At 35.4% G+C, this 16,372-nt stretch overlaps 1 long non-coding RNA gene across 3 annotated transcripts in view; it reads right to left on the bottom strand.

Annotated features, from left to right (window-relative positions):
- The window catches only part of LOC141386143 (uncharacterized), a 248,468-nt gene that overhangs the window by 149,883 nt on the left and 82,213 nt on the right, over window positions 1-16,372 (bottom strand). Inside the window, exon 3 of one of the 3 annotated variants that reach the window (XR_015476835.1) lies at window positions 7,274-7,337. The exons of the other annotated variants lie outside the window; for them this stretch is intronic. This is a non-coding gene — a long non-coding RNA (uncharacterized LOC141386143). The remainder of the gene's footprint in view (window positions 1-7,273; window positions 7,338-16,372) is intronic. 3 annotated transcript variants of the gene reach the window in all.

Below are 16,372 nucleotides of genomic sequence, written 5' to 3'. Positions count from 1 at the left end.
TTCATCTTCTGTTCTATTTCTAGCTCTCTTTCCGTCATTAATTGAACTCATTATTTCTCATCTTATCACAGCATGTTTTCAGCTACAACCTTGCTTAGCTTAGTGTTTGTGTCCGATCACAATAAGCTCTACAATACCTATAACAGAATGAACAAAAAGAAGAGACTCTCCTATATATCCACCAGACTCCATAGAAAACTAATTATTATAATGATAGATTCATGCAGTCAGTTTCATCCATTAACGGTGTTCTTTTGCAGATGATCTATTTACAAAGCACAAGAAATCTGAGTGTGTATATGTGTTTTATTCATGTAAGCACTCTTTATGACTCTTTACGCGGGCTGTTCCTAATAATATTTACCAGTAAATAAGATGTCGGTCCTCTCTGAATGGTGAACAAACAAATTAGCCTTCGTGACGAAAGATGCAGCGCTCCTCTTACCATCATTATCCAGGCACAAAACAGAGGCATGCAGCCAGGAGTGAGGACATAAAAAACTGAATGCTGCATGATGAAGCACACCTGATGCTGATTTTGCCTTGTCGGAGCTGCCATAAATACTGCACTGCATTCCCTAGTGTACTGGAGCAAGTGTTTCGATTTTTATGAATGTCATACTGCAACCCCCGGTTAATTGATGACCACCTGCTCCCAAAACATCTGGACCTCTTCCCTCTTCATCCTCGATGCTTCCTAAAACTGTACATAGACTAAAATATGACCTTTTGAGATGTTTGTATGTTGGTTCATGAATGCTTTCTAACAAGTTACTCCCTTTGACTTTCTGATGCATTTATTTATGAATGAAGAGACTTTTGAGCTTTCAAGGTATAGTATCATGGCCCACAAGACTTACAGGTCTTCCAAAGAAAGATGTTTAACTATAACTAAGCTACCATCATAACACAACATTTTTAATAGTAAAGAAAATAAACTGAAATACAAAATTATTTCATATAATCTCATACCTGTCAACATTGGGATGTGAAATAAAGAGCCCTCCATAATAAGGGACCTCAGACATTAATAGTTATTGTAAAGAAATAGAATCAACTAATCAATTCTCATTAATTTTTTCTTCACTATATATATATAGTGTATTGCATATAACTTATACATTGTGATTAAAGAGCAACGAATGAATCAAATTTATTTGGATTTTTTGTTTGATTACATTAAATATCAGAGGTGTCACTTTAAAAATGCACACATCCAACATTATAATAAAAGCATTCGATTGCTTTCCTAACTGTTCATGCATTTAAGACAAAATCAGTTGTGTTTGAAAAAAACCCACCAAGATTGACATCTTTGCATGTTATTATTATTATTAATTATGTGTATGTCTGTTCAAACATGCACCCAAAACCCAGACTCCGTTTCAAATCGTGTGTACAGAATCCGTTTGGTAAACAGTGTCTATTTATTATTATGAAGCATGTCAGCTGACAGTCATGCACCACTATATGACTGTTTTAGGGATAGGGTAGGAGGGGTGACGGCATCAGTAATGATAATGAAGGGAATTCTGCCGTTTTTTTTTATTTATTTCAAAGAGTCTTCATGCCTAAATAAAAAAAAAAACACTGAACAGACTCACATTTAGGGGGTGGCCCCTGGTGGTTCAGCTGTATGGGTTGCGTGTAGGGAGGATCAGCTCTTTAATGTTTATTGGCACCTTTCAGAGAAAGACTAATAAACAAGAGAAATACGGGAAAATACCTTTATGGGATGATAGTGGGGTAGAATTGTAAAATATGGGAGAATCCCAGGGAAAACAGGAGGGTTGATAGGTATGATTTAGCTACATTTGAAGTATAGGACTGCTAATGATATATAACAGAACTAGACATTGGTTGAAATACAATTATATTAAATAAAAATTCAAGTTACAAAACAATGATGATTTGATTTATTAATAAAAAATAAAATTGCACATTATGCTTGGGTTGCAATTATCTAATCTAATACCAATAATAAAACAACATTGTTACAAAAAGGACAAGATAAATACATTAAAAATGTATATAGAGTTTCCATATTTTTAAATACTAAATGTCAGATTATTAGCATTAGAATGTAACTTTGCTATTTCTGTTGATAATATGCTTTATTTAATGAACATAACTCAAGGGTGCCATCCTAAAAGCACATACATTTTAAATACTATCACTTATCTTCATGATGAGTTTTTTTACATTATGTGACCAATTTTTAGAATGCATTACTTTAAAGTTTCCATGGCAACACATCAAGATTATCAAAACAGAATTGTTTGTTTATCCTTCTGCTGTGAATAAATGTCCAAATTGTATTGTAAAATATGTGATATTCAGATTCTCAAATATGTTTAAGAATATGTATTTCATAATTTTATTGAATAACTTAATGATCTTGTTAGTTCATCTATGATCAGTGGCAGATCTAAGCATGGGCAATGTGGGTGACTGCCAAGGGCGGCATCTTTCTAGACACCCTACTCTTCACAACACAACCCCCCACCACCCCAAAAAAAAACCCATATGTAAAAATCACTGTAGACACCATTCGCTCAGTGTGATGCTCACAGTCCGTCACTATTTTTAATAGTGTACTATAGTTACTGCATTTTTAAAACTAAAAGAGGCACTAGATACACAGTATTCTGTGGTTTCAGACAATGGCTAATAATGCATTTTTAAACAAAATTTTTGCCAACTACTGATGTGCAGAAGAGAACAACAAACATTACAAGTTATGTTTGAAATTTAATTTACATATAAATGTCAAACAGCTTCAAAAAACTTGCTAAAATGTAGCTCAAGCCTAATGGTTCGCTTTCATGCTTCTTTTGTGTATTTTCTTTTTTAAACTTGAAAGCTTTGGTGCCCTCGGGGACTAATTAGGCAACACAGAAATCTGTGGCCAGTACAATCTGCTATTGTATTGCATTAAAGAAACTAAATTATATTAAAATCAACATGAGTTTCATTTTTTTGAGTGAACTTAGTTCTTGCCAATAACTTATGCATTTAAAAAATGCTTTAGTCTTTGCTACTAAAGCAGTAAATAAGCTCCGGTTGAACCCGATGGAAAGTGTCAAATTTGTTTAAATAGTAAATACAGAGTGGATCAGCAGAGAATCATAAAAATCGTATTAATCTCTTTAATCAGAATGTAAAATGATGTTACGCTCTGAGGATTAGCCTGCACTGTACTAGGATTTCCAACCCAGAAAGCCTTCATAATTAAATCAGGCCGTGGGCATGGCTAGGATTTCCTCTAAACATATGCAGAAAGCTCCAGAAAGGATTTCTGGTTAAGCTCTAGACTCTCCTCAAGGCTATTGTTCATTATGAAGGATTGCTTTTGCACACTGTGCTGTGGCATGTTATGACATGCGATACGTTACAGTGGCGGCTTCTGTGACCTGATGGTAAAACCGACACATTAATTAAAACTTGTTTGTTTTGGATTCACATGTGACACAGTGGAAATAAACATCATTACTGCAAAGTAAATTCATCATCATCATAATAAAACATACAGTCGTATTTTTGTACATATTATGTCACTACTAATAAATGTAAAAAAATTTTAAAAACACACCATAAACAATAAAATAAAACCACAAAATAAATAAATAAATAAATAAATAAATAAATAAAAAATATATATTTCCCAATTGATGTTTAAGAGATCAAGGAATTGTTCACAGTATATCTGATTATATTTTAATTTCTGGAGAAGGTCTTATTTTTTTTATTTCGCTAGAGTCAAAGCAGTTAAAATTTTTTTAAAGCCATTTTAAGGTCAAAATTTTTAGCCCTTTTAAGCTATATTTTTTGATAGTCCACAGAACAAACCATCATTATACAATAACTTGCCCAACTACCCTAACCTAGTTAACCTAATTAACCTAGTTAAGCCTTTAAATATCACTTTAATCTTTATAGAAGTGTCTTGAAAAATATCTATTCAAATGTTATTTACCGTCATCATGGCAAAGATAAAAATAAATCAGTTACTAGAAATGAGTTATTAAATCTATTAGGATTAGAAATATGTTGAAAAAATATTCTCTCCGAAAAACAGAAATTGGGAAAAAAAATAGGAGGGCTAATAGTTCAGGGGGTTAATAATTCTGACTTCAACTGTACATAACAGTTTTGTCTGGTTCTTAAATCTGATTGGCTAATAGCCATGCGATATTCTGCAATAACAGCACTCATATTGCAGCACACATATTGCAGCTGTTGGACAACATAATGTACTTTTGAGGCTTTTTAGGCAAGAATGTAGTTGTTTACATTGCAACTATGCAGTTTATTTAAAAGGATATTGCCTATTTTAAATATTAATAATTTCAGAGTCTTGAGTCGATGCACACCTCCCAAAAGTGAAAATATACAGCCATATTGCACGGCTACTCGTGTGATATTGCTCATATATATATATATATATATATATATATATATATATATATATATATATATATATATATAGGTTATTTATGTTGATGTTGGTGGGGCACAGGTAATTTTTGGATTTTAGAAAATTTAAGACCTCGTAAAAATATGACTAAGACTTTTTAATACCTTTTAAGAGCCTTAATTTTCTCATAATTAATTTATCAACTTTTTAAACTTTTTAGGACCCTATGGACACCCTGGCTTCCATAAAGCATTCAGATACAGGTTTGGTGCTCAAGAAACACTGGTTATAACATTATCAATGATGAAAATAATTATTTGAAAAAGCATTTTTTTTAGGTAAAATTTTTAATATTTTGATATACATTTTGTTCAATGTACATATACAGGACATATCTGCGCATACATACTGTTTTCAAAATGATCCCTATGATCCACAATAACAACAAATAATGTCAAAAACTTGCCCTTTAAACCCCTTTCCATACATTGTTACTTTGCAAATGCAACATATTTCTCCCCTCTCAACTGGGATTATTTAATAATGAGGTCATTTTTAAGGATATAACCCCTTGAACGCTCACAACCCCCTTCTGAAAGACAGAAAAGAACAAAACCGCTGGTGTTGCAAGGCCGTCTCGATTCATGAATTGTATTTCTTTTGGCCGCTTCAACAACAAACGCGAAGTCTAATTTATCAAGATCAACAAACCGTCTGAATACTAACTAAAGACGATGCGTTTTCACATTTCCACAGGTGGTCGGATGAAATTGCAGTAAGATTGATTGCTGATATGGAGAGGACTATTAAACATGCTCCTGTCAGTCTGCAGATCCTCAGAGAAGCGAGGCGTCTCATCAAGACTACATGTATACGATACCGATGGGCAGCGGAGCACAAAGCCAGTCCTGCGTTGTGTTTTCTGCTTGCTTGGACTTCAGGATGTTTATTATCTTGGCTGATGCTGTCTCTGGAAAGGGAAGGGGAAGGAGGTTGTGCACTGGTGACATCTGAAGTATTTTCCCACAGCTGAGGATGGTTAAGGGGGTTGCAGAGGGGTCCATTTTTACCAAGAATCTGCGTCGGAACTGGCAGTTTCAGCAGACGAGTTCACACACTGTAGCGTAAGCTCCTTCCCCCCCACATCAACACACAAATACACACAGAAATCTGGAGAAGCTATTGAGTGACTTCATCCTTTAAATCTCTTCTAACTCTCTCTGGACTGCATGGTCTTTGTGTGGCCTGTCGTGGCTTTTGCCCTTCAGTTTCCACATTATTTTCAAGGCAGGACCAGCTAATAGTTATCAGGATATTTCCTCTGCTGATTGATTACGTTAGGAATACATTTTTTGGTAAAAAGTTTTCTGAATTGTTTTTTTTTTTTCAAATGTGCAAATTAGTCATTAAATACACTTTAACTTTTACAATTGTCTAGGAAAAAACTATGAATATTGAATGAAGACAAGTTGAATATTTTTTATTCTATGTTTTATATTAGATAAAAAAAATGTGAAATGTCTATCATCAATTGATCATAATTAAAAAAAATACAGAAAAAAAGTCAGAAACAAATCTTTATTGTTCTTTTATAGAATAAACTTATAATAAAACTTACTTATATTTAACGGGGGGTGAGTGTAACAAAAGCCAGCTAGCTAAATGCTATGCAGGTAAACGTTCAAACATCTAAAGGTGCTCTAGTGACAGACATTACAAGCCATGGTCTTTAGGCTCTTTTTTAGTGCAACCAACTCCCATCCAAAGAATCACCAGTTTGATCCCAGCTCAAAGCGGGTTGGGTGCAATAGGACCATTGGGTTATACATGGGGGCTCGTCCGGGATAGGAGTGAGATTTAGGAGCAGTGTAACGAAGGCCAGCTGCCAAAGTACTATGCAGGTAAACCTCACTCCACTGACCTCTAAAGGTGCTCTAGTGACTGACACTAGAGGTCATGGTCTTTAACCTCCTTGTTAGAGCTACAGACTCCCATACAAAGAATTATCGGTTTGATCCTAGCTCACCGTGGGTTGGAAGCAGAAGGAAGCATGGGTTACACATGGAGGCTCGTTCGGGATGAGAGGGAGGTTTAGGGGGGTTATTGTAACGAAGGCCAGCTAGCGAAGTGCTATGCAGGTAAACCTCACTCCTGTGTCCTCTGAAGGTGCTCTAAGAAGGAGGCTAAAGACCATGGCCTTTACCATCTGTCACTAGAGTAACTGACTCCCATACAAAGAATTGCCAGTTCAATCCCAGCTCAGAGTGTGTTGGATGCAGTAGGACCGGTGGATTACATATATAATCAGGCAATTAAGTATGAACAAATTCCATTGTAAAAACAAACATATAAATAAAATAAAAATTATGTTATCATTTAATCACCTTTTATTTGTTTCAACCCATTATGAGTTTCTGTCTTTTGGTCAACATGATATAAGATATTTGGTTACACTTTATTTTGAAGGTTTGTTGTTGAATTTAAGTTAAATTGAAAAATTTTGTAATATCTTTTTTGTTCAATAGATGAAGGAAACTCACAATAGTTTGAAACCACTTGGGTGTGAGCAAATAGTGAGTACATTTACATTTTAGGGTGAACAATCTCTTTACGTCTGCTGTATATATTTTTTTCTAAAGTGTAAATTTATAGATCAGTGCAAGAAAAAAAATCTTATATGACTCAGTACTAAAAAAAGCAGTGTTACTGAAATCTACAGGCATAAACTGATGAAGTATGACAAAAGAAATAAATGCTTAAAATAAAATAATAAATAAATACTTCATGAAAGATCTCAAAATTTACAAAATTGTCAGTTGCATAAAATAAACTCTGTTTTTGCCTGCAGTGTCTTACCTTAAAGCCAAAAATCTGAAACCATCACACACAGAACTCTGCTGGATTTGAATGATGGTGGTGTCTGTCATAGAGGGAAAAAATGCATAATCTCTTTTGCATCCATGCATGAAAAATATCAGGAGCTAAAGCCCAATTCTGATAGCAAGTGATAGTTAAAGTATCCCATATCTTCCTGTAGGAATGTTTTGCATTTCTTGACACTAAAAAATACAGTTTTTCCCAACCTTCCTGTGAGATAACCAAATCTGTTGCTAGATAGTTGTATTATCAGCTGATGGCATTAGAATTGAGCTCACTCACACAAAACATTACACATAATACTCAGAAACCCATCATTAATAATGTTCTACTTGCTGCCATTAGGAGTTCATTAACATTGAGCATTTAGACTGAACTCTAATATACAATAGATGCAATAATGAATAGAGACCTGCAGGCTCTAAACATACACTTGCATGAATATTAAAAAAGATAATGGATATAAGGGAATATTTAGAAGTGTATGACAATTATTCAAGGTCAGTTTCTCAAAAGACATAATTATACTACAGTAAAAATACTAAAGTAAATCATAACCTGCTTTATATATATATATATATATATATATATATATATATATATATATATATATATTCGCTTAAATATTTCTAAATAACATGAAAAATGACAGTAAAATGCAGCATTGTGTTTGCTGCTTGTTTAAACTACTTGTTTAAAATAAGCTGAATCAACAAAATTCTTGAGTTTTTTGGGTGAAAATTGATTTATGTTAAATCCACTTACATTTGTAAAAACTAATAAGCTAACTACATTCCTTCATGTTGTTCCAACACAAATCGATTGTGTGGAACTCAACAAGTCAACAAAAGTCAAACTTATTCTTTTTAGATCAACGAATGAACGAACCAACCAACCAATCAACAAACCAACAAATGAATGAACCAACCAATGAATGAACCAACGTCGAACCAACCAATGAACCAACCAATCAACTAACCAACCAACAAACGAACGAATCAACCAACCAACTAACCAACCAACCAACCAACCAACCAACCAACCAACCAACCAACCAACCAACCAACCAACCAACGAATCAACAAACCAAAAAACAAATAAACCAATGAAAGAACCAACAAACAAATTAATGAACAAACGAACCAACAAAAAAAACAACAAATGAACCAACCAACCAACCAACAAACCAACCAACCAACCAACCAACCAACAAACCAACGAACGAATGAACCAATGAATGAACCAAAGAACAAACCAACCAACCAATCAACAAACGAACCAACAAACAAAGAAACAAAAAAATTAATGAACTAACAAATCAACAAACCAACGAACGGAAAAACGAACAAACCAACAAACCAACCAACAAATAAACCAATGAACAAACCAACCAACCAACAAATGAACCAACAAATGAACCAACCAATCAACAAACCAACGAATGAATGAACTAACTAATGAAAAAACCAATGATGAACCAACTAATGAATCAATAAATAAACCAGCGAACCATCCAACGAACGAACCAATGAATAAACCAATGAATGAACCAAAGAAAAAACAAACAACCAATCAACAAACGAACCAACGAATCAACGAACCAACAAACCAATGAACAAACAAACTAACAAACCAATAAACCGACAAACGAATCAATGACAGAACCAACGAATGAACCAACGAATGAATTAATGAACCCAACCAACGAACCAAATATTAACCAACAAAAGAACCAACAAATAAACAAACCAACCAACAAACAAACAAACCAACGAACCAACCAATCAACAAACCAACGAAGCAATGAAACAACCAATGAACGAACCAACGAACGAAATAACAAACAAACCAATGAATGAACCAAAGAACAAACCAATAAACCAACTAACCAATCAACAAATGAACCAACAAACAAAGCAATCAACCAACCAACGAATCAATGAACCAAAAGACCAACAAACAAATAAACAAACTAACTAAAACTAATGAACAAAGCAACAAACGAACAGACCAACGAACCAACCAATGAATAAACCAACCAACCAACCAACCAACAAAAGAACCAACTAATGAACCAACCAACCAAACAATCAAAAAAAATCAATCAATCAATCAATCAAATCACATCAATCAAAGCAATTAATCAATCAAAAGTAATACTACATCAACAAGTGGTCAAATGGAAGACTTTCTTGTATTTCTTGTAATTGTAATTCTTGTATTATTTTTGACATCTTAATAGCTAATTTTAATAATAGTAACAATAGCAATTACATTGGTTAATTATATTACATACTAATTATTAAGAGTAGCCATTGGATTTTTAAAACAAAATTCCTTTGCTTAAAATGTGTAAAACTTATGGGGAACAGGAAATGATCTGCAAGAATACATTAGAATACCAGCGACTGCAGCAGGATATCATATTAGAATAGTGTTAGCACATTCATCCTGCGTCTCGCACGTAACAGTCAAGGAAAGACAGCTAAATCTAGATGAATAGCATTCAAAGAGATGTGCAGCGAGTTTCCTTCAATATGGTCTGAGCGCTGGCTGAGACCTGACATCTCCTCATAAAAAACACTCATTTCATTTCTTGGCCAAAGTGCTGAATGCAGACAGACTGACTCAGGACCTGCACTTACAGAGTGGGGAGACTGTCTCTCCTTATACTGAGCATTTTTCCAGATGCTGATATATGCAGACATAAGGAAATTATACATAAAGCTGAAGTCAGAAATATTAGGCCCTCCGAGTTATTAGATGACAACCCCCCATATATATTGTCCCCAATTTCATTTTTTTAAATACAGTATATACATTTATTGATAGTTTTTAATTAGTAATAATAATAATAATAATAATAATAATAATAATAACTAGAATTGTACATTTCCTAAAGGAAATGTGAATGGGGTTTGCGTGGCAAATCGATGGGGTACAAAGTATCACCGTACTGGCCAAAAAGCCACAACATGCTAATCGAGGTTGTAGCAACATGCTAATATGATTAGCATGTAGCTATCATGATACTAATAGTGTTAGCATCATGCTAGCAACATGCTAATCGAGATGCTAGCATCATGCTGACATGATTAGCATGTAATTAGCATGATGCTAATCGTGTTAGCATCATGCTAGCAACATGCTAACCGAGTTGCTAGCATCATGCTAACATGATTAGCATGTAGCTAGCATGATGCTAATCGTGTTAGCATCATGCTAGCAACATGCTAATCGAGTTGCTAGCATCATGCTAATTGAGTTGCTAGCATCATGCTAACATAATTAGCATGTAGCTAGCATGATGCTAATCGTGTTAACATGATGCTAGCAACATGCTAATCGAGTTGCTAGCATCATGCTGGCAACAGTGCTAGGGTGCCCTGAGTGGTTGCTAGGTGGTTGCTAAGGTGTTGCTAGGTGGTTGCTAGGGTATTCTGAGTGGTTGCTAAGGCGTTGCTAGGGTGTCCTCAGAGGTCGCTAGGCCCTTACTAAAGCGTTACTAGGCGGTTGCTAGGCGGTTGCTAGGGTAATTTGGGTGGTTGCTAGGCAGTTGCTAGGGTAACCTGGGTGGTTACTAGGCAAGCCTCACATAAATGCCTGATAAAATATTTATACTTAGTAAGCATTTCTAGCAAGTTACGGTACTTGGCTAGTCAATATTAGCATGTAGCTAGTCACTGCTAGCATGTGTAGCATATAGGAAGTTCCGTTTGCTAGCATGAGTCAAACGAGCCAATCCCCAAGTGTCTACGATGTTCCGATGCTGAGATATAGCTGTTGATGAATGGTTGCTAGGGTACTCTGTTTTGTTGCTATGGGCGAGGTTACAGAGTGAACTTGAATGTGGTTGGCTGTCCAAGTCAAATGAGCCAACCCCCAAGTCAATAGGACACTGCTAAGCAAAGATATGCAAGTAGGCCAGTTATAATGGCAGTCTATGGGATCAGTTTGGGGGCGTGGCTTGTGAGCTTCATTACCATATTGAGATTCTCATTGGTTGTCTGAGTCAAATAAGCTAACTCCTAAGTCAATAGGATACTGCTAAGCAAAGATATGCATGTAGGCCAGTTATAATGGCAGTCTATGGGACCAGTTTGGGGGCGTGGCTTGTGAGCTTCATTATCATATTGGAAAGCTCATTGGTTGTGTGAGTCCAATGAGCCAACTCATAAGTCTATAGGACACTGTTATGCAAAGATATACATGTAGACCCGTTAAACTGGCAGTGTATGGAACACTTATTAAGGGTATTTAAATGGATTTGGGGGCGTGGCTTAAGAGCTTAATTATCATATTGAAAAGCTGATTGGTTGTCTGAGTCTAATGAGCCAACCCCCAAGTCTGTATGACACTGCTATGCAAAGATATGCTTCTAGCCCTATTATATCAGAAGTCTATGGGGCCCATTTGGGGGCGTGGCTTGTGAGCTTCATTATAATATAGTGATGCTGATTGGTTGCCTGAGTCAAATGAGGCCACCCCCATTTCTCTATGACACTCCTATGTAATGTTATTGATGTGTGACATTTATAATGGAAGTCAATGGGATGTGCAATGGGACGTCCCACCCCATGTTAAGTCAACGGGGGCAGTTATTAAGGGTCTTTAAATGGTTTGGGGGGCGTGGCTTGTGAGCTTCAAAATCATATTGAGATGCTGATTGGTTGTCTCAGTCAAATAAGTCAACCCCCAAGTCTGTATGACACTGCAATGTAATGTGATTGACATGTGAGTCAAGAAATGAATGGGAGTCAATGGGCAATGTAAAGTCAATGGGGACCCCTTTGGGACGTCCTAGCACCCCAGGGGTACAACTTATACCCCCTTTTGGGGTATTTTCTCATACAGGCTGCAACCCCCTACAGATGTTGCGAATCCCATATTTCTACGAATTTCACACTTGGCGCTATAACGCTTCAAAGGTTGTGCCATTTCGCGGGGGCGTTAGTGCTCTTCTAGAAAAATGAATGGGAGTCAATGGGGCCAATGTAAGTCAATGGGAAAACTTTGGGATGTCCTAGAGCCCCAGAGGTGCAACTTATACCCCCTTGCTGGGTATGCTCTCACTTAGGCTGCAACCCCCTACAGCTGTTGTGAATCCCAAATTTATAGGAAATTCACAGTCGGCGCTGTGATTCGTCAAAGTTCGGCTCAATGTTAAGTCAATGGGATTTGGGGGGGGTTTTTTGGCCCCTGCGGGGCCAAAAAACCCCCCACCCCTTATAAAAGTCATAGCACACCATTCCCGATAAGACCGCACGATTTGACCCCACTTTCAAGGGTCTGGGACGAAAGCTGCGGGACGAGTTACGCGCCGAAAAATGGTACGGAAGAAGGAAGAAGAAGAAAAAAATAATAATAAGCAAAAGAGCATAATAAGAATGGACTTTGCCTATGGCAAACCCCATTAATAATAATTTTTCACTGAGTAATAAGATAATAATAATAACTTGAAACCTGACTCCAATATGAATCTGAATATCTCGCTCAATTAATTTTGGAGAATTGACTATTCCCAGAATATCAAAATCAACTGTAGGCAGTAGATGTTTCTCATATCTGGCACCTAAACTCTGGAACAGCCTTTCTAGCACAGTTCAGGAAGCAGACTCTGTCAGTTTACAAATAGATTAAAGACACATCTCTCTGCATTAGCATACACGTAAAACACAAATGCTTTTAAAATCAAAATCCTCTAAAGGATTGTTAGTCTGCATTATTTAGGGCAACTGGAGCCGCGAACACTTCCCAAAAGACATTTTACTTTGACCGGCATCTTCGCTTATGTTAGTCTTTTTTTTTTTTATTCCCGAGGTTTTCATAATCCTGGACCAGGCCGTATCCTGAGCATCTGCTGTGGTGGTCATGGAGGAGTGGAGAGCATGAGACTGATTCCTGTAAGACCCCAGTGACAGACGAGTCCTGGCATTGATCCTGAAAGGACAGCCTGTACACCAGCCGGTGACCTCTCCCACTTGCAGCTTTTCCACAATGGATGTCCAACGTTCTTCAGCCTCAAAGGCTGGAGCTCTGCACAAGACATTTGGCCATAGAAGAAATGGTCGTGGATCGTTGATGGATTTGCTCTTAAGTGTTTGGACTTTCAGCAGTGAATATTGAACCACACTGAACTGAACTTTAACTCAGAAAACTGAACGGACACTGTTTCAACTCACTATAATCTTCTATGAGAAGCTTTTTGACACAATCTACATTGTAAAAGCACTATAGAAGTAAAGATGAATTGAATGTGATTTGAATGAATAGGAATTAAATAAAATTATAAATAAATAATAATAATAATGATAATAAATAAAATAAAATTGTAATTAAATAAATAAACAAACAAATAAAAGATAAAATAAAATTAAATTAAATAAAACAAAATAAAATAAATAAAATAAATAAAATAAATAAAATAAATAAAATAAATAAATAAAATAAATAAAATAAATAAAATAAAATAAAATAAAATAGAATAAAATAAAAAAATAAAAAAATAAGGACATAAAATACAAAATTGTTTTACAAAACAGCAAAATACATTTCTTTTGTCCAGGCTGAGTCTAATGCCTGATTCAGACTGCATTATTTTAGCCCCGATTTTGACTCGCCGACAGGTTTTGAGAAATCGCCGACAAATGCCTGAAATCACAGGCAAATCTGAGAGACAATCACACAGAATGAACTCTCAAAGATGCGAGCTGAGAGAATCGCAGATAAGTCGCAGATGCCTGTGAGATATTTGGCATGCTGAATATCTGGAGCTGTCGGCGATTTAAATCATGCCGTGTGAATTGAGTTTTGACTGAAAATAACATTGGCGATCGCCTACAGCCAATTAGAGAGCAGCATTCACCTTCTGTTTGACGTTTCAAACAGAAGGTTAAAAAATTAAGTTGAGGAGAAATTGCTAATTCCATTTAAACCCAGGTAAGCAAATATGTACATTTTCTACCCCATTAGAGGCTTCTTTCTCGTTATGTAGTTAATAACAAAAGATACACTACTTGTTTTTGGCGGTGAGACGTGATTTGGATAAAGTTGTCGGCGATTCTTCCTATTGTAAAGTCATCTGATCAATCTTGCAGTGTAAACAAAGCAGCGACAAAATGCTAGCGTAGATAGTCATGCAGTGTGAAAACATCTGTGACACGACTACTTTGAAAATCATGCAGTCTGAACTCGCATTAGAGGTTCCTAGATAATCAAAGAAAGGATCCCAGGTCCGATAAAATAAAAAAGGTTTGTTCTTCATAGCTGTGGAGAAGGCCTTAAATGGGATTATGCTGCAGACTGCAAGCAGTCCTTGGTTTAAACTTGGGGGTTCTTCAATAATCCACTTTGCAAGGATACATTTCTGAGCAAAGTAAACCAAAATATGTAGGTATCTATTTTAATAATAGTTATAGTTTAATAGTTTTAATAACTCATTTCTATTAACTGATTTATTTTTTTATCTTTGACATGATGGCAGTACATAATATTTTACAAGGGATTTTTCAAGGTGATAGTATTCAGATTGTAAAAAGTGCAATTTAAAGGCTTAGGTTGATTAAGCAAGTTAGGGTGTTTAGGCAAGTGACTGTATAAGGTTTTTTCAGTAGACAATCGGAAAAAATACTGCTTGAGTGGGCTCAAAATATTGTCTGGTAAAATACATATTGGGAAAAAAATTTAAATTACAGGAGGGCAAATCATTTGGACTTCAACTGTTTGATTAATGGACAATATAGAACAAAACAGCAAGATACAGCACATTTATTTATTGCAATTCAAGTAAAAAGCAAATCAAAATCTGATACTGTGGGATCACTTTTGTAGTGTTATTTATGGGAATATATATTTGTTGTGTGTAAGAGAGTCAATTAGGATGAAGACACACATCTGAAGGATCATGAGGGATTGAGAGAAATTGAAAATTGAAACTGGCTCTTGAAATCGAGCAGCTATTGGAGAAAGACAGCAGGATTTGGTGAATGAGTGGAAAGGTTCCAGTCATCTCTGCTTCTTAGGCTAATACCTGCTGTCTCATTCAAACAGTATTAATATTTCATTATTACCCCAGCTGAAACAAATATTGTAGTTACAGTGGTTAATACCTGGTATAACCGTGAGCTATATTTAGTGCTGGAAAGGTCAGAAGGAGATGCAATATGGCCTGATCAAGGTGAAGGGATGAGTAATAATAATAAAAAGCCCAATATTGTGTAAAGGCTTTATTTGGCATTGATGCAACATGCTGAAATGGACTAAACAAGGTTTGGTGCCATAAATAAGCTTGAATTAAACTTATCACAGAACGAACACAAATAAATATTTGAATGGTAAACACTGGAATATTTTAACGATGTGGCCCAAAAGTAATAAAACAACAATTACAAAACATGTTTGGACTGGATACAAATATTTAGGGTCAAATCACCAGAGGGCCACAATTCCTGGACTCGATATTTGGATTATTCGAGTTTATTGTAAGAGGAATGAAACTGGGGATGTGAGCAGAGTGAATTTGCCACTAGAAGAATGTAAAGTCGAAATTCTCTTTTAATATAAATATGAAGTCAGAATTATTATCCCCATGCACTTTGATTTTTTATTTCTTTTTTGAATATTTAAATATTAAATGATGTTTAACAGAGCAAGGAAATTTTCACAGTATGTCTGATAATATTTTTTTATTCTGGAGAAAGTCTTATTTGTTTTATTTCGGCTAGAATAAAAGAAGTTATACATTTTTTTAAAAACAGCTTAAGGTCAAAATTATTAGCCCCTTTAGACAATTTTTTTTTCGATAGTCTACAGAACAAATCATCATTATACAATAACTTGCCTAATTACCCTAACCTGCCTAGTTAACCTAACTAACCTAGTTAAGCCTTTAAATTACACTTTAAGCTGTATAGAAGTGTCTTGAAAAAAATCTAGTCAAATATTATTTACTGTCATCATGGCAAAGATAAAATAAATCAGTTATTAGAAATGAGTTATTAAAACTATTATGTCTAGAAATGTGTTAAGAAAATCTTTTCTTTAAACAGAAATTGAGGGGAAAAATAAATTGGGGGGGCT

Source organism: Danio rerio, chromosome 1, assembly GCF_052040795.2.
Source record: "Danio rerio strain M-AB ecotype USA chromosome 1, GRCz13ab, whole genome shotgun sequence".
Taxonomy (NCBI): Eukaryota; Metazoa; Chordata; class Actinopteri; order Cypriniformes; family Danionidae; genus Danio; species Danio rerio.
The sequence above is the reverse complement of the archived record's forward strand: the minus strand, read 5'-3'. Positions and strand labels throughout refer to the sequence as shown.